The 22,133-nt window shown below is 38.3% G+C and overlaps 1 protein-coding gene across 17 annotated transcripts in view; it reads right to left on the bottom strand.

The window, feature by feature from the left end:
* The window catches only part of LOC124134164 (myocyte-specific enhancer factor 2A-like), a 114,176-nt gene that overhangs the window by 40,070 nt on the left and 51,973 nt on the right, over nt 1-22,133 (bottom strand). Inside the window, exon 1 of one of the 17 annotated variants that reach the window (XM_046498857.2) lies at nt 20,975-21,138. The exons of 12 other annotated variants lie outside the window; for them this stretch is intronic. The gene's annotated coding sequence lies outside the window, so the exon portion shown is untranslated. Of the gene's footprint in view, nt 1-470; nt 494-3,330; nt 3,654-17,434; nt 17,458-20,974; nt 21,139-22,133 lie in introns of those variants that run through there. 4 more of the 17 variants (XM_048403619.1, XM_046498856.2, XM_046498860.2 and 1 more) reach the window with 4 other exon arrangements.

The following is a 22,133-nucleotide window of genomic DNA, read 5'->3' as shown; positions in this document are numbered from 1 at the left end:
AGCGACGATCAGAAATACGCAGATGAAACACAAAATGGAAGCTGAAAGAGGGACAGGCAGAGGAAGCATCCAGTCACACGCTAAGTTTGGCTGGAGCTCCATTTCAGAGAGCAACATATTGTGACATAGTTCTCTCTAAGAAATTAAGAAACTAGGGCACAAACTGGAACAGTTTGAGGGAAATAGTATGTAATAGACCAGTAAGTCAATCTGTAGTCTGCTCTACCTTAAACAACATTAGCTGTCAGCGAACATTCCTACACTAGCAGGAATATACAGGGTAGCGCAAGCCTGATTAAATCAACCTTGATTAACTCAGCATATCACTAAATACTATGACAGAATCCCTATTGTCACAATAGTTTACTGTTATAACACAACTTTTCTTGAACCATTTTGTCCTAAAATCCCATGGACTTGACAAGGTTTCACTGTAAAATGAACAGGAAGTGAGATCACTGAAAACATACCTGTGCTATCAACTGGATATATGTACACCTTATAAGCAGATGCAGGGGTCAATATGAACAGCAAGATTCCCACATCCTTACTCCGTCCTCACAACTGAGATACTGACACCCCACGTCCCCATCTACCCCTCCAATCCCCCCTCCTTGCCCCCCTGCCCCTGCCCCTCCCCCTCAAACAGCTGTTCCACAACAACATCCTAACATGCAACCAGGGCACATCATTACAGCGATTGGTCAAATTTGGGGGGAAGCCCACACGACTGAGGGTTTGCGGCAGGTGTCCCGTGGCCTTGCTCTTCACAATAATGGACAGTGGTCAGCTAATGCAACTGTCCCGGCAGATGACCAGAACAGTGCCCATCATCACACACTCACAATGGTGGGGGCTAATGTAATCGTACCAGGAGTCGGCACAAATAAAGCCACGTGCCGACCTCCACTGTCCTGCGGTGAGTTCACAGGGAGTCTCAAGGGGGGCCTGAAAGGAGGGATGCCCCCCTCATTTCTCACAACTTTTCATCTTAAGGTTTGGTAGTTTAAGGACAGTGGTCATTTGAGGGAGACCATCATGGGTCCCATACATCATGACTTCTAATCTGATGACAATGGTGGCCTCTGGACCGTTCCCCTTGAAACAAGGGGTCAGCGCTGTTCAATGGGAGGGTTAAATTAGCTGACAGGTTCAAATGAGGGGAGGCATGTAAAGACTTGTACAATTCCCCTCTGAGCATCTGCACCCTACTAGCCCTCTGATTACATCAAGTAATCTCATCTCAAGGAATTTGTTGACTTTTCCATAAATTATCTTGAAACCCCAGAAACATATATACTGTAATGATGGTAATCTTTTTCACAAACTATTGAGATATAAATCAATTTGGCTATTAAAGTAAACAACACTAAAGATGACTGGTTAAGACAACACTGATATACAAATGTTGTCAATTTGATAAATATAATCATCAACATTGTTAATATGATGAACATAATCATCAACATTGTCAATATGATGAATATAATCATCAATATTGTCAATATCATAAAAACAATCATCAACATTGTCAAAATGATGAAAATAATCATCAACATATTGTCAAAATGATGAACATAATCATCAACATATTGTCAAAATGATGAACATAATCATCAACATTGTCTTTTCTTTCCCCATCAAATTACATCTACACACAAGCTATTTTTGAGAATTCTTGAATTTCTGCATTTGAACATCTAAATAAACCTAAATATTATTTGAAAATAATTCCAATTTTAATATGACATTGTTAGACTGGGATATTCATCTTCTTCCTATTTTCAGTGCAAAATAAAACAATCATATTTGCACCCATCAAACAGTCACAAGAGTGGCAGTCTTTGAAAGACATTTTGAGTAATATTGGCACTTAATAGACAAAACATTTGTGTTCAATTTCAGATCCATTTCAATCCAACCTCTGAATCTGTTAATCCAAATCTAGATCAAATTCATATAAAGCAGATAAACGTCCATTCAAAATGGTTGCTACATGCGTCCGCCTCACAGGTGTGAGGAACACATTGTCATGGACGGGAGTCAGTGACAAGACAATTGTCCATGGCACGTGGCGGTCAGTCGTGCGCCCATCTGTTCAGTGGAGCGGTCAGTCACGGTCACACTCCGGACAGAGGACAGGTGATTTAGTGGCTGGGCGGACACATGGTTCTATGTGAATCTTCAATGTTAGAGAGGGGAATCTTCCCATCACGGCAACAATAATCAAAGAGACTTCAGACAACAATTAGCTGCACACTCTGTGATTAAATTCAAATAAATAAAATGACCACGGGTCAAGCTGTCAAAATCAGTGGATATTAAGGAGATCAATGTCAACATATTTTTCTGCATGTCCAAAGAATATTTATAAAAAGAGTAAAGTGCATATGCCCAGTCAAAAGTTCATGTCTGGAGATAAACATAGCAGTATTGATAGCTAGTTCTTTAAAAGAAGCTATCATTTTCTCACCAAATTTGGAAATAGGATATTGATATGGTGCTAGGACCTTCAGGAAAAAAGTAAACATATGGCACTGTATTTCAAACCTAAAACATGAATTAGAAAAAGTAAACGAAAGACAATTATAGAATCAATACAGATTGAATACATGACAAGTGGATACAAAATAGTTACAAATCAAAACATTCTTGTTATTTGAATCTAGTAAACTTATCTTTTCTATTTTCCCCACTTAAAAAATCCATTAAATACTAAAAATGATGCTTGTAGTGATGCCTTTTAAGAGATTCAAACTTTTTTACAAGAAAGATAAAAAGATAAAATGATAAATGTCAAGCACAGAATGTTGGCAGGAACAATAATGATCAATTTTTCAAGGTGCTTTTGCAAAAACACATCTATTTTCAAAGTAAACTCAGTGAAGCCAAAAAGTCCCTGAAGTGAGCCTGAATAAAAGGAAATGTTTAGTCAACCAGATCTGTAATTCTGAAGGACACAATTCCGATAAGGATAATGAGAGAGAAAGTTGCTATAGAGACCAAGATTAAAACAAGAAGCGTGGAAAACCCAGCGATGTAAACAAAACCTGTCTGTCAATCTAACAGCATCCTGACATCGTCTCATGCAATCATTTCACCTAGAAACAGTACCGTTATTTTTACTCAAAGACTAAAGCCAAACAGACTACCGATATAGCTCACCAAGGAGTTGGTTTCTAAATTCGACAGAAGCCGTCTAAATATACCCAGAGAGAAGAGGTACCGAAATAAATTAACCACACATTCAACCAAAATAGCAATACGAGGGCAATAGGAATGAGTGTATCAAATATGATAGGAACGGCACCAGGGCAGTAAGTCTCCTACCTGAGATCAATAGTCATCACCTGTAAATCAGCCCCACAATCAGGAGGATTGTCCGTGCAAATCCTAGCCAACACTCAAATGGAAAGAAAATCAAACTGTATGTGGAGTATGAAAGTTGTTGAAGCTGTAGGCAGCAGAGGAAGAGAGGCGGAGTGTTCACTGTCAGGTATGTGCTAGTCTTCTTCCCGTGCAATACGACACTCAGCTTATCGTAGAGGTGTATGACGTCAGACCCACATTCTTCAGCCGTAGCACACCACGGAGGCACCAGTCTACTGGCAGAGGAATTGGTCTTTCCTTCTCTCCCATGGATCCCCCCACTAGCCCCTCACTCTCACCAGATGCTGGGGAACACGTCTATACCCAACAGACCCTCCTTAGGAACCCTGCCTCCTGCCAGTCCTTCAGACCGCTCTTACTTCCTATTATATCAATTAGTTTCCATATCATCCATCTAAACGCAGTGCCAGCTTCACATCCAACCTTGCTGGGATCATGACTTGACTCAAGATGTGCTTCTTACACTGTCTCAGCTTATTAAGGAGATCCATTATTAATATGTGATCAGATGATCAGATTTTTATGTCCATGTGTGATCTTCCCAACGTTTGATAAATCATTAGTGACCTCAGTACAATGACACCACAACTTCCAAACAAGACGGATATAGATATGGGCAATACAGAATATATGTCATGTCAAGGATTTAATATGTTGAGATATTGACATATTTAGAATATTTGGAATATTTAGTATAAAATGTCAGATATAGAATAATGTATAACAATGTGACATGTGGAATAATCAGTATATATCATGTCAGATGTGTAGTATTGTGTCACTATGTGGTATATGGAATATTGAGCTTATATCGTGCCAGATATATATTTAGCTCATCACATGTGGCACATAAATCAAGAAGGAACTGGTTAAACTAAAACAAAACTGTGAGTACTTGTTTAATCAATACAAATTCACTTCCCTTACATAAAGTCGGAAAACACAAGGCCTCGTTTCTATTCAAGTCAATAATGCCTTGATCAGGCTCATCTTGATTACTTATAAATTATTTTCTTCCCTTCATAAATATTTCATGTAAAGCCAGTACATTCTGAAACTAAATCCGTCCTACAAAAACCTTGTTAGAACTTGTACCCAAAGCTTTAAATCATGGAAATCATTCTTCATGTTCACAACGATTGTGTCATACGTCATTAGTAACAAACGTCAGATTCGGAGAGAAACACATCAATATATTAAATAAATAAGCACACAATGACTTTGTATAACATCCCACTCTTTTCCTGCAATAACTGACTACAGTAAACTACGTTTATAACAAACACGCTTATAACGAACTGACAGATATAGCAAACATATGTTTTGGCCCTGACCTTTAGCTGTATATATGCTGTATATATGCTTATAACGAACTACGGTCATAACGAACTAAAGCTAGTGGTCCTTTAGAGTCCGTTATAACCATATTTTTATTTCTATTACTTTAATATCAGAGTTTGCATTCCACCGAAACGCCAACCCTCCCCTTCCCCCTCCCCTCCCTTCCCCATATTTTCATCATCTTTGGTCGGTCAGCGTCATACCTGAGAATCTTTGGTCGGTCAGCATCATACCTGTGAATCTTTGGCCTGTCAGCGTCATACCTGCGAATCTGTGGTCTGTCAACGTCATACCTGTGAATCTTTTTTCGGACTGCGTCATACCTGCAAATCTTTGGTCGGTCTGCATCATACCTGTGTCCTAGGAGTTCATCAATGTGCTACATGTCCAAGACCTTACTCTGAGGTCTCCTCCTGTAATAAACAGACTTCAACTCACTCACCCACCTTGCCCCCCATCCACCCACTCACTCACTCACCGCACCTCACACCACTTTTTACACTCTCATCTCATTGTATGACACTATCTGTGCCCAGCTTTTCCCTCACCTTGTATAACATGAATAGAAACACAAAAGATTACCTTCCCTATCAAATATCAATACAACATTCATATTTCATAATTCAAAAAGCATTCAGATGACTTTTTTAAACTGATACATCAAAGATAAGTTTGAATTAAACTATCACATCATTAATAGAAATCTGTTTCTCCATTCTGCATCTAACCACATATTAACCTTTTACAAACAAGCATTTGTTCGGCAGATACTAGCAACACTCACCATCCACGCTAAAACTCTCAATCACAGCCAACACAATACTTAAAACACAAAAATTCTTTAGATATTTTCCTTTTTCTTTTTCAGTTATTTCAATATCATTTGTTGTATAATTTTCTTATTTTACTTAAAATATTGAAGGATGATATTCTACTTGTTGCACAACACATCATTATTATATCAATGTATCAATGTTGAGAGGCAGCAGGGAAGTCAGCTGTGTGATATAGGTTCATAACCCATATGAAAACACTGTAGCATACTGTACCTCCTACACTAGCCTTGTTCCAAGGCTGTACTGAAAGATAAGTCCACGGTTGTGTAGTAATTCTATCCTCCAAATAGGCAAATCTAAGGACTCTAGTCTTTTATAGACAATTTGTTCTTATTATTTACATAATCTAGAAATTATGATTTAAGCTAATAATTATTGCCTTGGAGACTTGTGCAAGTCTACTCCTACAGACACATTAACAGACCAAAAACAGTCCATGATAAAGATATATAACCCTGGGGAGCAAGGCACAAACACTTCTTTAATGCACCATGCTAGACTGACCAATCACATCGCTCCAGTACTCGCCCCATATGAACCTGTACTTTGTCAACAAACTCCAGTCCAGCTAACCTGCTGTAAGACTGCATGGACTGACCTACTCCTGACGACAGCCTGCATGTAGTCCCCCAGTCCATGTCCAAGATATCATGTCACACATACATGGTGAATACATAGACCACCTTTTTGTGCAGGAAGTGGGTAATCTGTCACATTAAACCAGCTTCACTGTGGCAGCTTAGTGTTGTATAAACCTCACAAACATATCTTGTTACAATCTGGACCATACTGATTACCATGCTACCATGGCCTGCTATTGCCCATGTACCTGTGATATCACTCCTACTACCCGTGTACCTGTATACCTGTGATATCACTCCTACTACCTGTGTACCTGTGATATCACTCCTACTACCAGTATACCTGTGATATCACTCCTACTACCAGTGTACCTGTGATATCACTCCTACTACCTGTGTACCTGTATACCTGTGATATCACTCCTACTACCCGTGTACCTGTGATATCACTCCTACTACCAGTATACCTGTGATATCACTCCTACTACCTGTGTACCTGTGATATCACTCCTACTACCTGCGTACCTGTGATATCACTCCTACTACCTGCGTACCTGTGATATCACTCCTACTACCTGCGTACCTGTGATATCACTCCTACTACCAGTGTACCTGTGATATCACTCCTACTACCTGTGTACCTGTGATATCACTCCTACTACCTGCGTACCTGTGATCAGTGATATCACTCCTACTACCTGTGTACCTGTGATATCACTCCTACTACCTGTGTGCCTGTGATATCACTCCTACTACCTGTGTACCTGTGATATCACTTCTACTACCTGTGTACCTGTGATATCACTCCTACTACCTGTGTACCTGTGATATCACTCCTACTACCTGTGTGCCTGTGATATCACTCCTACTACCTGTGTACCTGTATACCTGTGATATCACTCCTACTACCTGTGTGCCTGTGATATCACTCCTACTACCTGTGTACCTGTGATATCACTCCTACTACCTGTGTACCTGTGATATCACTCCTACTACCAGTGTACCTGTGATATCACTCCTACTACCCGTGTACCTGTGATATCCCTCCTACTACCTGTGTGCCTGTGATATCACTCCTACTACCAGTGAACCTGTGATATCACTCCTACTACCTGTGATATCACTCCTACTACCTGTGTACCTGTGATATCACTCCTACTACCTGTGTGCCTGTCATATCACTCCTACTACCAGTGTACCTGTGATATCACTCCTACTACCTGTGATATCACTCCTACTACCTGTGTTCCTGTGATATCACTCCTACTACCAGTGTACCTGTGATATCACTCCTACTACCTGTGTACTACCTGTGTACTACCTGTGTAGCTGCATACCTGTGATATCACTCCTACTACCTGTGTGCCTGCATACCTGTGATATCACTCCTACTACCTGTGAGCCTGTTTACCTGTGATATCACTCCTACTACCAGCGTACCTGTGATGTCACTCCTACTACCTGTGTACCCATGATCAGTGATCTCACTCCTACTACTTGTGTAGCTGCATACCTGTGATATCACTCCTACTACCTGTGAGCCTGTTTACCTGTGATATCACTCCTACTACCAGCGTACCTGTGATGTCACTCCTACTACCTGTGTACCCATGATCAGTGATATCACTCCTACTACCTGTGTAGCTGCATACCTGTATATCACTCCTACTACCAGTGTACCTGTGATATCACTCCTACTACCTTTGTACCTGTGATCAGTTGTATCACTCCTACTACCTGTGTACCTGTGATCAGTGGTATCACTCCTACTACCTGTGTACCTGTGATCAATGATATCACTCCTACTACCTGTGTAGCTGCATACCTGTGATATCACTCCTACTACCAGTGTACCTGTGATATCACTCCTACTACCTTTGTACCTGTGATCAGTGGTATCACTCCTACTACCTGTGTACCTGTGATCAATGATATCACTCCTACTACCTGTGTGTGACTTCACATAAAACATATTTTGACATCTGCTTCAAACGATATCTTCCTTACACTATGGAACATATGATATCTGCCTCACCATAAGAAACACATGAAGATTAATTATCCACATGAGCGAGTTAATAAAAATCTATACAAGGCACATGTGTGATAATGATTTTACTCATGCAACAACATTATTGATGTAATTCTGGTACCACTATGGACGTAATACAGGCATCATTACAGATGCTATGTTTAATGATGTCACATTATTAATAACGTCATTTCAACACGTTTAAGATGTTAAGTTTCAATATGTAAGGCACTAGTTCACTACGGTGTTCATGATTAGGATCTGGTCCTGTTTGTATCAAACTGATATGACAAACTTGTCATGTACACAAGGGCTTTTTACTCATTCCATCAAATCAGTGTGAGACACATGTGTACATGAAACATACTCCTGTATTTCTGACTCATAATATAAAACATGTTCTTAAATTTGACTGACTATACAAAACATGTTATGAAACGTGTGAAACATATCATATCTGACTCACAACATGAAACATATTATGATATCAACTCATGTCAAGGATTTAATACATTTAGATATCTGCATGGGGAATACAGAATATATGCCATGTCAAGGATTTAATACATTTAGATATATGCATGGGGAATACAGAATATATGTCATGTCAAGGATTTAATACATTTAGATATCTGAATGGGGAATACAGAATATATGTCATGTCAAGGATTTAATACATTTAGATATCTGAATGGGGAATACAGAATATATGTCATGTCAAGGATTTAATACATTTAGATATCTGCTTGGAGAATACAGAATATATGTCAATCATGTCAAGGATTTAATACATTTAGATATCTGCATGGGGAATACAGAATATATGTCATGTCAAGGATTTAATACACTTAGATATCTGCATGGGGAATACAGAATATATGTCATGTCAAGGATTTAATACACTTAGATATCTGCATGTAGAATACAGACTATATGTCATGTCAAAGATTTAATATGTTTAGATGACATGTCAAGGATCTAATACATTCAGATATCTTCATGGGGAATACAGAATATATGTCATGTCAAGGATTTAATAGATTTAGATATCTGCATGGGGAATACAATATATATATGTCATATCAAGGATTTAATAGGTTTAGATATCTGCATGGGGAATACAGCATATATGTGATGTCAAGCATTTAATACGTTTCGATATCTGCAGGAGGAATACAGAATATATGTCATGTGAAGGATTTGATAGATTTAGGTAACTGTATGAGAAATACTCAAATATAGTTGCCAAGGAAATGTCAACAGCTGTCTGGACTGGCAGAATATTGAAATTATATCCTGCCATATATGTAACAGATTATGAATGCCAACTCAAGACAAGAAGCATATACATATGACTCACGATATGAAACATATTATAATATCCAACTGACATCATAAAACATATTATAACATTTATAAACATCACTCATTTTTTTGCTAATAGATTTCTTCTTCTTACATATCTGATTATCATGTATTATAGCGTCACCTACATTCGTCACTGTGTAACAATATACTGTCTACATGAGACTACACCTGCCAGACATAATGTTTGAGGACCTAGAGTTTTTTGGCACTGTCGGAGATACATTTCAAAAGGAACAGTTGACAGACAACCTGACTGGTAGAGTTACAAGGGGAATACCACTTCAATGTCGTCTTTACCACAGAAGGAAGACGACACATAAACATCTGTAGCTGACACAATGAGCTAGACCTAGAGTGAGTGAGTGAGTCAGGTTTTATGCCGCTATTAGCACTATGCCAGCAACATCACAAATGAGTACACCAGATAGGGGCTTCACACATGTGGGAATCAAACCCCAGCCTTTTGCATGACAAGAGAACACTTCAACCACTAGCCTACTGTCCCTGCCCATCAAGAGGTGCTGACTTTAGCATCATGGGAGCAACACTAGTTATGACATCCTTAACACAAGCCCTGTCACACCGGAATTCAACCTAAAATATATTTCTCTTCCTTAGCATCCATTCAATGTTTATTCAGCAATCATATTATGCTGTTCTTTTCACCAAATATTATGGATGAATGTAAAGTTAATTTAATACCAAAGACAAATATGTGACAAGAGTATATTAAATCTGCTGCTTTAATACTCTAAACTAAAAACGATTCAGAATGTTCAACTGTAAACATGTGCCATTTTTACAACTCCGACAAAATTTGATAAGTTTTATAAATGTGTGGTATCTGCAGTTACTCCATTTGCTAAATAATGCAAATATTTAACTTTAATCATTTTACGCTATTTGAGGAAGCAGTTTACACTGCTGTAGAAATCAACAAATGCCAGTGTCAGTTACAGCCAGGCTGGAGTCCAGGTGAGTCCAAGCGCCTGTTTGAAGACTGGTGGACGTTGTATACAAAGACACCTCAGCATGTCCAGTCCAGATGCCACCTGTGCAGCTAGAGACATCACGACTCTGTTAGTTCAAGTTTGAGTATATTATTATTCACATAAGTGAAATGGTTTGGGAACAAGTTCTTACAGCTTAGAAAACCCCTTCTCCACAGACATACACATATAGTGATGTACATTTTTATATATCAGCTTATTTGCTTGTGGTTTGATCAGAATTGTCACATAGGACCATAAATAAAGTTATGACAACTCAGGATTAACAATATCGTGATTAGATGAGAAAAACATATTTCTTTGTTGGTTAAAACATAAACTATGTAATTAGTGGTACAAAATCTCACAAGAACTTCCACAAGCACTTGACCATTGAGTTTAAGGATTTACTCTGTATAGATCCTAATTTAGTCTACTAGAGGAATGTTACAATTGAGTGGTTGTTTAACACCGCAATCAGCACTATTTCAGCTATATGACGGCGGTCCGTAAATAATCGAGTCTGGACCAGACAATCCTGTGATTAATATCATGAGCATCGATCCATGCAGTTGGGATCGATGACAGGCATCAACCAAGTCAGTGAGTCTGACCACCCGATCCCATTAGTCGCCTCTTACGACAAGCATAGTCGCCTCTGAAGGCAAGCATGGGTTGTTGAAGACCTATTTACCCCGGATCGTCGCAGGTGAGTGTGAATGATACTTGATCTTCTTATCTCACAAGAGAAAACTTTAGGGGATGAATTGTATATGTTCTGTATATGTGATTCAAATCATTCTAATGAAACAGAGTTCCTTCAAATGTATATTATTCCACATTCTAATGGCTGATTGAAAACATTATTCACGAGAGTTCTATATTCTCATTTTAGGGATGAAATATTTTCCGAGTACATGACTCTATTAGCGATGTACACACCATTCCACACACTGGGCGCCAACAACACCAGGTAATCCTGTGTGATAACAGTTGATACTCCACCCGTCTCAAACAATTAGTCTTGATGTTGACAGAATGCATTTCATTTCATTTTCCATTACTTCAGAAGTCCTTAACCAATATGCATGCGCACGTCTAATGAGTTTTCAACACACTGCATCTTACGCATTTTACTTACATTGCTGTTCTGGGGTGTTTCTGCAAAGGATCCGACCTTAATGTGTGTAGTAATATACATATAGTAAGTCCCCGTATTGACATAGCCTTACCACTGCGAGGGTAATAGCACAGAGGTGTGCAGCAATACATGGGCATTACAGGAAGTCACCCATATCAAAATACAAATATCATTAATGAAGACCCTAGACATTAATATGCTACTCAAAAGAAGTTAGAACAAGCATGAAATACTGATATCCCCCACCAATATGACATGTCTGGTTGTGTGCAAGGCAAGAAATATAGTACGGTTTTCAAGATCTGCTCCAGAAACGAGCACTACCGCCATTTTCAGGCTAAGTCAAAGATGTTGCCATGGAAACTTGAAAAATAAATTTTGAATAAATCCCAAACTATCAAAAGGCACCAGTTCACCACTAGACCTATCTATGTGCCAAGTTTGGAAAAGATATCTCTCATTGTTTTTTAGTTCTGCTCCGGAAACTAAACGTGATGGACGGACAGACGGACAGACGGACAGACGGACGGACAGACAGCACCCATTCCTATATCCCCCTTCCACTTGGTGGTGTAGTACAGTGTAACGCTGAGTGGAGTATTGCTCAAGTTGGTAGATACGTCCCGTAATCCCCCAGTGTGAAGGAGGGAGACAGGGTCTTGATGAACACACTAAATGGTCTCTCACAGCTTTATCTCCCTTGATGCACTGCACTCTGGTTATCATAGGAAAACACTTCAGGGCCTTGGGTAAAAGGAGGGTGTTGTTACACAGATTCTATCAGCTAGATTGAGAGAGGTTTATCTTTAAACTGCTCTCATCAAGAATAAACAACAGGAAGTGGCATAAGACTTTCTTGTACCCGGTGATAGACACTTCACGGATTAAACTCTCTTTGAATCAAACATCAGGCAGGACCAATATTGGGTATTACAGATGAGCCTGTCCATAATTTTACAGTAGAGAAAAAAACAAATAAAAGCAACAAAATACTGTGCAAAACTCAGTATGCTTCTACTTGCTAAAGTACATTGTGTCATATTTTTATCTGGCTAACGGGGTTTTCCACTAATCTGATTCTCATAATCAACACCCATTCTCATAAGGACAATCCACACTCTTGAATTATTAACAAAATATTCTTTTATTTAAAACCAATTGTGTTCCCGTTTCTGTTTCTCTTCCTGATTCCTAACATAATAAAAAATGAAAATACTATAAAATGAAATATAAAAAAATGAAAATAGTACAAAAAAAAAAAAAGCATAAAACAAAACCACTTCAACTTTATGTAGGAATTAATTCAAGTATCCAAGGTAACACATTGAAACAAATATAAAAATCACTTTTACTAATAGGGGCATACTTGTTTCATTGCAGGTCTATCACCAACAAACACAAAGTTTTTATTTACCATGTAGATTCCATAGGTGTGAAAGGTCAAAAAGATAACTTTAATCTCCAAGTCATAAAGGGTCATTTCTATGCATGTTTGGTAAAGATCACCTCTCTTCAACCAACTCAGTCAGTGAAACCTGACACCATGCTGTAAAGGTTACAACATATCTTACTGTAAGTATAACTTCACACCACCCCTGTAGTGAGCATACAGGCATTCATATTTCAGCTGCAGTCATATCTATATGGCCATATCATGCTTGTAATTGGTGCCCTTACAAAGGCAACAAGTTTATCAAGTGTGAAATGCCACAACTCTGGGAAATCACTGATTTCAGGTAAACTGCTCTCTGCCACTGAGGAAAATAACTCTCCCTACTTTGTCGCTGTCATAGAGATAAATTATATATTTTATTTGGACCAAAGAGAGATTATCTGTGCACTCACGATGACATGGAATTAAGAATGTGTATCTTGTCACCTGGATCATATAAGATTTATCCCATGCCATGCCTCATCAGGTGATATTATCCCCCTGCTGTCTACTTGTCTATACAAAAACATTAGACTTACAACTCATTTCTGCATTAGAAAGTAGAAAAAAGGCCTTCAATGCATTCACACAAGCAAGTAGTGAGTAATGTTTAAAAGAGAATACATTGATAAACCTAAAAAACCTCATTTATCATTCATGTTGACAATGTGTGTGCCTCCACGAAACTATTGCAGTCTACCACCACTCTCTGAGAGCATTGTGAACCCTTTATCACCACCACTGATTACAATGAACTTCAACGCTGTGCGCTAGTGTACAAAACTGTACAGACCACCACACTGCTATACTCCATGGAAGACAATATTAGTACTTTGTGCTACTTACAAGCCTGTTTCAGTTGCCACCTTGACTAGTATTTATATAGTGTGTCAGCTGCTATTATGGGAGGAATGCCCAAAGCAAAATTTTGTGAAACCCATGAACACAATTTTGATAAAAATCAAATACCAATTCTAGGCATTTAATTACTCACTTACTACCATTTGAAACAATTTTCTTTGCCAACATTACATAAATACAAAACTTAACACTATAAAACATTTTGTTTTGATTTCTAGATTGAAATCCAATGGAAGTAAGAGATCGTTAGTATCAATGTCAAAGTGAAAAGTACATTTCCATTTTTACCCAGCAGATATATTAACTATTCAGTTGAAATAAACATATTTTACCTGTAAAACCTGATTGTATAATTCCTTGCTACAGTATACCACACTAAGGTATAACACAGCACTGTGCTGTATATATAAACCTGATTGTATTATTCCTTGCTACAGAATACCACCCCAAGGTATAACACAGCACTGTGCTGTATATATAAACCTGATTGTATTATTCCTTGCTACAGTATATCAGGCTATAACACAGCACTGTGCTGTATATATAAACCTGATTGTATTATTCCTTGCTACAGTATACCACACCAAGGTATAACACAGCACTGTGCTGTATATATAAACCTGATTGCATTATTCCTTGCTACAGAATACCACCCAAGGTATAACACAGCACTGTGCTGTATATATAAACCTGACTGTATTATTCCTTGCTACAGTATACCGAACTAAGGTATAACACAGCACTGTGCTGTATATATAAACCTGATTGTATAATTCCTTGCTACAGTATACCACACTAAGGTATAACACAGCACTGTGCTGTATATATAAACCTGATTGTATTATTCCTTGCTACAGAATACCACCCCAAGGTATAACACAGCACTGTGCTGTATATATAAACCTGATTGTATTATTCCTTGCTACAGTATATCAGGCTATAACACAGCACTGTGCTGTATATATAAACCTGATTGTATTATTCCTTGCTACAGTATACCACACCAAGGTATAACACAGTACTGTGCTGTATATATAAACCTGACTGTATTATTCCTTGCTACAGTATACCGAACTAAGGTATAACACAGCACTGTGCTGTATATATAAACCTGACTGTATTATTCCTTGCTACAGTATACCACCCCAAGGTATAACACAGCACTGTGCTGTATATATAAACCTGACTGTATTATTCCTTGCTATAGAATACACACTAAGGTATAACACAGCACGGTGCTGTATGTATTAACCTGACTGTATTATTCCTTGCTACAGTATACCACGCTAAGGTATAACACAGCACTGTGCTGTATATATAAACCTGACTGTATTATTCCTTGCTACAGTATATCAGGCTATAACACAGCACTGTGCTGTATATATAAACCTGATTGTATTATTCCTTGCTACAGTATATCAGGCTATAACACAGCACTGTGCTGTATATATAAACCTGACTGTATTATTCCTTGCTACAGTATATCAGGCTATAACACAGCACTGTGTTGTATGTATAAACCTGATTGTATTATTCCTTGCTACAGTATATCAGGCTATAACACAGCACCATCACTCTTCTTCAACAGTGGCTTCTCACTACAAACGACTGGACCTGATGGATGTGACCTCACACTGAGGTCATACATGAAGGAGCTTCTTCTCTACAATGACAACTATCATATAAATCCCATCTTCTTGAAGGAGGGTGTTATCAGTGTGGAGGCCCACATATATATTCCCAGGTATGGAGAACACAGGTTCACTCTCAACCACCATGGAGGCTATAATTAAACACTCTTATATCTGTTCCATCAGCTGGATAGGCTATATCTCTCAGGCTGGCAAAGGCACTTGAAGAACAGCATTCGCGATACTGTTGGAAATCGTAAGCTTATGGTCACGTCACCCAGTTCAGTGCCCTGTGGGTTTGTCAATGTGTTGAGGAAAGAGTCTGTTTTCTGGAATACAATCAGCCCCACCAAGGAAATAATGTGTGAACAAGCATGAAATACTCATCGCCCCCCACCAATATGTCAAGTTGCGTGCAAAGCAAGAACTCAAAAAATATTTTTTTCAAAAATCACAAACTATCAAAAGGCACCAGTTTACCACAAGACCTATCTGTGCCAAATTTGGTAAATAATTGTACGTTTTTCAAGATCTGCTTCGGAAACAAGCACTACCGCTTTCAGGCTAATTCAAAGTCGTTGCCCTGGAAACTCAAAAAATAAATTTTGAATAAATCCCAAACTATCAAAGTTCACCACTAGACCTATCTATGTGGCAAGTTTGTTTAAGATATCTTTCATGGTTTTGGAGTTCAGCTTCGGAAACGAAACGTGACGGATTGAAGGACAGACAGCACCCATTCCTATACCCACCTTCCACCTAGTGGTGGGGGATAATAAAATATTAGCAAAACATTTCACTCTAAAATATAGAAAATCTTCCTACCAGTACAAGAAAGTAATCTAGGAGGTTAACCTGGATGAGAACCTAACAGAAAGGAAGTAAAAGTCAGAATTTCAGGAAAGTTAAGAAAGTGTTCTAGGTACAAAACTCTTAATTCCTGTGATCCTCTTCATTCCATGTTAACGAGTTCTAAAACTTAATTCTACCTGTTAAACATTAAAACAGTATTAAGTAATAATTTAGATTTAATCTGATGACATTCTGTGGAGATTGCTGATGGTGGCCCCGGGACATCATGACGATGCAAGGTGGAGTGTTCTTCATAGCATACACTCATCGACACAATTCAATTTGGGCTCCATGTTTCAAGCCCTTAGTCCGGTAGTTTTCATGCCAGGGATCTCTTCAGAACCTGTCACTTAACATTAGCAGTATCTCCCAGAAAACAAGCGCTATATTGCATGCTCCGTCCCAGCCCGTGGACTGCTAGTTCCGGAAGATTGTGTTTCACATGTCTGGTGACTATACCCCACCTTCAACTCATTCAGAATTACAGCTCATTATTTACAACTGATTTTGTCCACAGTGAAGTACTGACTGGAAAATAGATTAGACATGTTTCAAAGCTGAAATATTATTTCGATAATGACCATATCTGACAGTAGTATTGGTTGATAATTCAACACTTTCTATCAAATTATCAGCAGAATATATGCTGAGAGGTAAAATTGTCAATCCTTTAATTTTAATGACCAACTTTATCATCATGAACACCCAGTTAAATATCAGACATACTCATAATAAATACATCAAATTATATCAACCTATTCTACATCAGCTACAACTCATACCTAAACCATTGCACAATTGTTGAACTTCATTGATGGAATTAAATCAAAAATTTTAAAAATTCACTCAGCAATTTTCTTATTTAAAAATGAAAAACTATTGAAAATTACAAACTATTTCCCTGGAAATCGACCTGAACCACATCGCCAATGGTTTATTGATGCAAGAATACTGAAGAGCAAGCAGTAAGTGAGACCTACCTTTCTTAGCATTAACAGTTCATGGTTTATGCTGGAGCTTATCTTCGTACAACACGGCTTCTTTGTCCATCTCACTAACTCTATTGTCCTGCCATTGTGCAAGTCGACATCATGGGGCGGAACACTTTGAAATCCGACATGTTTGGTTCGCATCGGCACAATGGTGCCATCACCTACGCTTTCTCCGCCATGCGTTTTTGTTTATTGACAACAAACACAAAGTTCTGTCTGTTTGTAGATGGTGACAAGAAGGCGATTCTAGGACCCTCGGTCGTTCCCGCGAGCCGGCTAAGCAAGGTAGAGCCGAGCTCAGTGCCGATCATGTGACCCTTCGGCATGCTGCGACCGCTTGTTCTGTCCACATAGTGACAAACAATCCCCCACAAAACAACTAAACAAACGCCATGTCCATTTACTTGTGAAATGCACAAAGAATTGTGGAATTCATACACAGTACAGCCCTCATCAGGCCTCGGCCCAGCCAGACTTTTTGCTGTTTGTGCGAGCAAACATTACGTTTGCGATAAAAGCGCCAACTATTTTGTTTATTCAGGATTACCGACCTGTTAAGTATTTAATCTGGTTAATCCACAAGACACCTTCAGGCGGAATCTTGGCGGTAGCCATAACACTTTAAGCGAAAACAAAGAGACTTCACTGATTTAAGGAATCAGAAGGTGAAAGAATTGACGACTTTGGCCGACCTTGAGAGACGGTAAATCTTAAGGTTAAACCAGGCTAGCATACACAAGCTTCTAACTCATTACCCCGATCAAACGAAACAAGATGTCTCCCCTCTGCGAGGCAGTTACACAATACTTGATGCCGATTTGTACCTCAATGCTAAGACCATCATGCAACGTTTTCGTAAAGTCCTCCCAAACAGAAACACGAATGTTCCAAGTTGGAATCCATCTTTGCGAGTGCAGTAATTAGCAGAAAAGCTAGGTTAAATCAACAAAGCATATACCTCAAAACATATTTGAAAAATTCCTTCTGCAGCAAATTTTTTTTTAAATATTACAATCAGGAATTACATAATCTCCTTTCAAGGTGTAACATTTCCATGACAGAGGCTTGTGAGGTAAAGGTGCTGAACTTGCCTACTAACGATCTTTCAAAAAAACACTAAACAAACTTGACTTAATCATGTCACTTCACTAAGTTACTCATTTCCCAGGACAAACTTGCTTTTGGTGCTTTATCTGTTTCCATGGAAACAACTGCCAGAAAAACGACTTGGACAACCTTGATAAATGTTCAAATTTTACACAGAATCTTTGTTCAACTGCGATAAAGGTCAGAAAATATTTAACTGGTGATAGCAAACTGGTGAATGAGGCAGCCAGGGGGAAGAAGGGGTTTAAGCTTCGGAGGATAAACAGTTTTTGTGTCATAATGTTTCCCTTCGAATTAAAGTAAATATTTATGTTTAATTGAAAAATTTACGAGATTTCCGTCAATATGATTATCAGATGGACTCAGAATGGGGTCAGTAATTTCATGTTGTATCCCATATTTATAGCCTGGCATCTGAAATGGACTTACTGTTATGATGTTGCTGGTAAATATACTGTTACTGTTTATGAGTCTGTGTGGATCTAATGACAGTTCAGCATCGCTTGTTCTGCTTCATCACAAGCATTCTCCCAGCATATTCCACACGTTGTTATTTTGTTTACTCAGCCTACCTGACAATTAAACTGTTTTCTTATCTAGTACATGAAAACTACCGTTCACCCGCTGCGGACTATAAAACAAAACAGCAAAACAAACATGAGCACAGTGCTAAAGTACCCTAAGAGTAATATTTCTCTGCTTCTATAAAACATCTGTATATGTTTGACAATTCATGTGTGCCATGCTGGCCCGTTATCTTACCTTCAGTATCATATTGCCTAACCTATCATATGCAAAATTATGATGTGGTGAACATGTATTTGTTTGTTTGTTGTTTAACGCCGCACCCAGCAATATTACAACTATATGATGGCCGTTGGTGAACATGTAAGATTGCATTCCCTGAATAAACAAATATGAATACACCCACTTACAAAAAATATGAATAAATAAACTTACATAAAATATGAATACACATACTTACATAAAAATGATTACATAAACCAACATAAAATATGAATACAAAACTTACATAAAATATGAAAACATAAACTTACATAAAATATGAATACATGAACTTACATAAAATATGAATACATAAACTTACATAAAATAAGAATACATAAACTTACATAAAATATGAATACATAAACTTACATAAAATATGAATACTGAAATAAGAGTATGATTTTATGCTGATTTCATGAATATTCCAGTAATATCATACACGCCAGGAGTACACTTCACATATATAATATTATCTTAAAATATGATCTCATATAAATATTATCTTATAGCCTCCAAAGGGGGAAACGAACCTGGCTCTGTAGCCCGACAAGCCAACACTGCACCAAATGGGCTACACTACCGGTGAGGAAGAAGAGCATGGCACTGTTTCACCAGCACTAAATCATGCCACGTAATGTCCTGCTTGAATGACGGAGAACATCATATCCATGTAATATTCAAGCAAACTCTAAAGAAACAGTGTAAATAAATGCCAACCTTAAAAAAACAAAATCAATTATAAATGTTCCTAAATTCTACCCAGTGAAATGTTTGGGACACAATATGATGCTACGTTTCAGCTCAGTTTAGGGATTCTCGGATGGAGATCCCCATACATTTTCATAATCGGAATTTATTTTTAATATTTTTATCTTGATGCCATGAACAGCTCAAGTGCCTGGACGAACCCAGCATAATTTCCTCACTGCAACTTTGAAGAAAACGAATTGATGGACAGACAGACAGACAGGTGACAGACAACAGACAACGCCCAAAGCAAAAACCTCACCAAATCCTTCCATCTATGAGTTAAGCTCAGTTTCCAGCTAACACTAATTTTAAGCATCATCTAAACCACAAAATTATTATGTCAGAAAAATTCATAATATTTCATTTTTTCAAAAGCTAAAATGAAAACCAATTCAGTTGAGCTTATGTTTTAACATCCAAAGAACGAATGAATGAGTGTATATGTGTTGAAACTTTATATACAATTATCAGCTGATTACATGAAAATGGCAAAACTTCACATCGACTGTCACAGACAATTAACAGTCTCATGAAAGAAAGGGTAGACTACAGGTTGTGTGTCCTAACTACTATAAACATCCTGGTGAACCTGTTACACGGATGTGCAGCACACACCATCTACCCCTGGTTTACCAGAAGGCCTTCGCAACACAATGTCACAATGTTCTCTCGCACCTTCATCCTGCCGTAAATCCCCCTTACATGCCTCGGAGACCTGCAACAAGCCCCCTACCAGTGTCAAAGGAGGGGCTGCTTGGTAGTCTTAACTTTTGGCAATCTCTCAAGCCGATCTGATCGTGTGCTTTATGGATGGGCAGTTGTAAACTTGTCAGTCTTGTCAGTAACATGTACACTGGGTGAAATAAGGGAGAGAGGTCTTACCTGACAACTCACGACCATCCGGAGTTTGACTGACGGGTATTATGTCACCCACTGACAGTTCCTATAGCCATGTCAGGCTGCCATGTCAACTAGAAACGTTGTACATTTCATACGAAGATTCCTGAAGCCAGCAAAACAGCCTCCAGCTAAACGTAGCGATATGCTACGAACATGACAGCTAGTGACATCATTTGTCGTCTGACGGGGAGGAGGGGCTAGGCACTTACGCAGGTGATTGTCAATTGTGTTAGATTACACAGTGGCAAAAACCATTGCCACACAGTATACTTACTGACATATCCCCATATAGAGGTGTCAAAACAAAGCGTCTATTTCCTTTTTAGTAAGGACCTGAATACTATATTTAATCCTATTACATGTATTTATATAGACACAAATATCAATTAAAGACATGTGTAGATAGGGGATGTCAGTCAAGCAAACAACAATTCATTTCACCACCGACAGATTCAATTTACATGCAGTCAAGAGATACTTACAGAACTATATGATAATGAGCCCTGTATTTGTCAATTAGCGACTTGATCTATTGTAATAGCACATGCATCAACACTGATCAGCGGAAACTCAAACATTAACATGTAGATAATTGTAATAATTCATGGGATGCACATGCACCAGTACAAATCCTTCAAAGTGACAACTGCTTATCATACAAACTTGACAATATTGAAACAACCTATGCAAATATTAAACAACATGAACAGATTACAACAAGTGGATTTAAACAACACATGAAAAACATTTTCAGAATATTGGTGTCCAAGTTTCCAGAAATTGGCCAGAAGTGATTGATGAACTCACAGTTATCAAACTCCGAAACCCCAAACGGAGCCAAAGAAAAAAACTAATAATTTTCCAGAAAATCTTTCTCACATGCAATCCATCCTGCCTGCAGACAAAACAAACAGTCCCAGCATTTAGTTTGTGTACTGCAAATGGATCATAGACGCTACTCATAGGTGACGGCAGACATCATTCTTGAAAAATATGAACAATTCTGTTTTCTTTGCTCCCTGGGCGTGTTATTTGGAAGCACATCAAACACAAAGTGGGGGAGTTTAGCACTTGAGAATTGGAAAATTTTACACTGATAAAGAAACTGATTTAACAGGACAGTGTATTTCTGCAGACTTGC

The sequence above is a fragment of the Haliotis rufescens genome, unplaced genomic scaffold, assembly GCF_023055435.1.
Source record: "Haliotis rufescens isolate VD_foot unplaced genomic scaffold, xgHalRufe1.0.p SCAF_1, whole genome shotgun sequence".
In the NCBI taxonomy this organism is placed as follows: Eukaryota; Metazoa; Mollusca; class Gastropoda; order Lepetellida; family Haliotidae; genus Haliotis; species Haliotis rufescens.
This window is presented reverse-complemented; position numbering and strand designations above follow the sequence as displayed.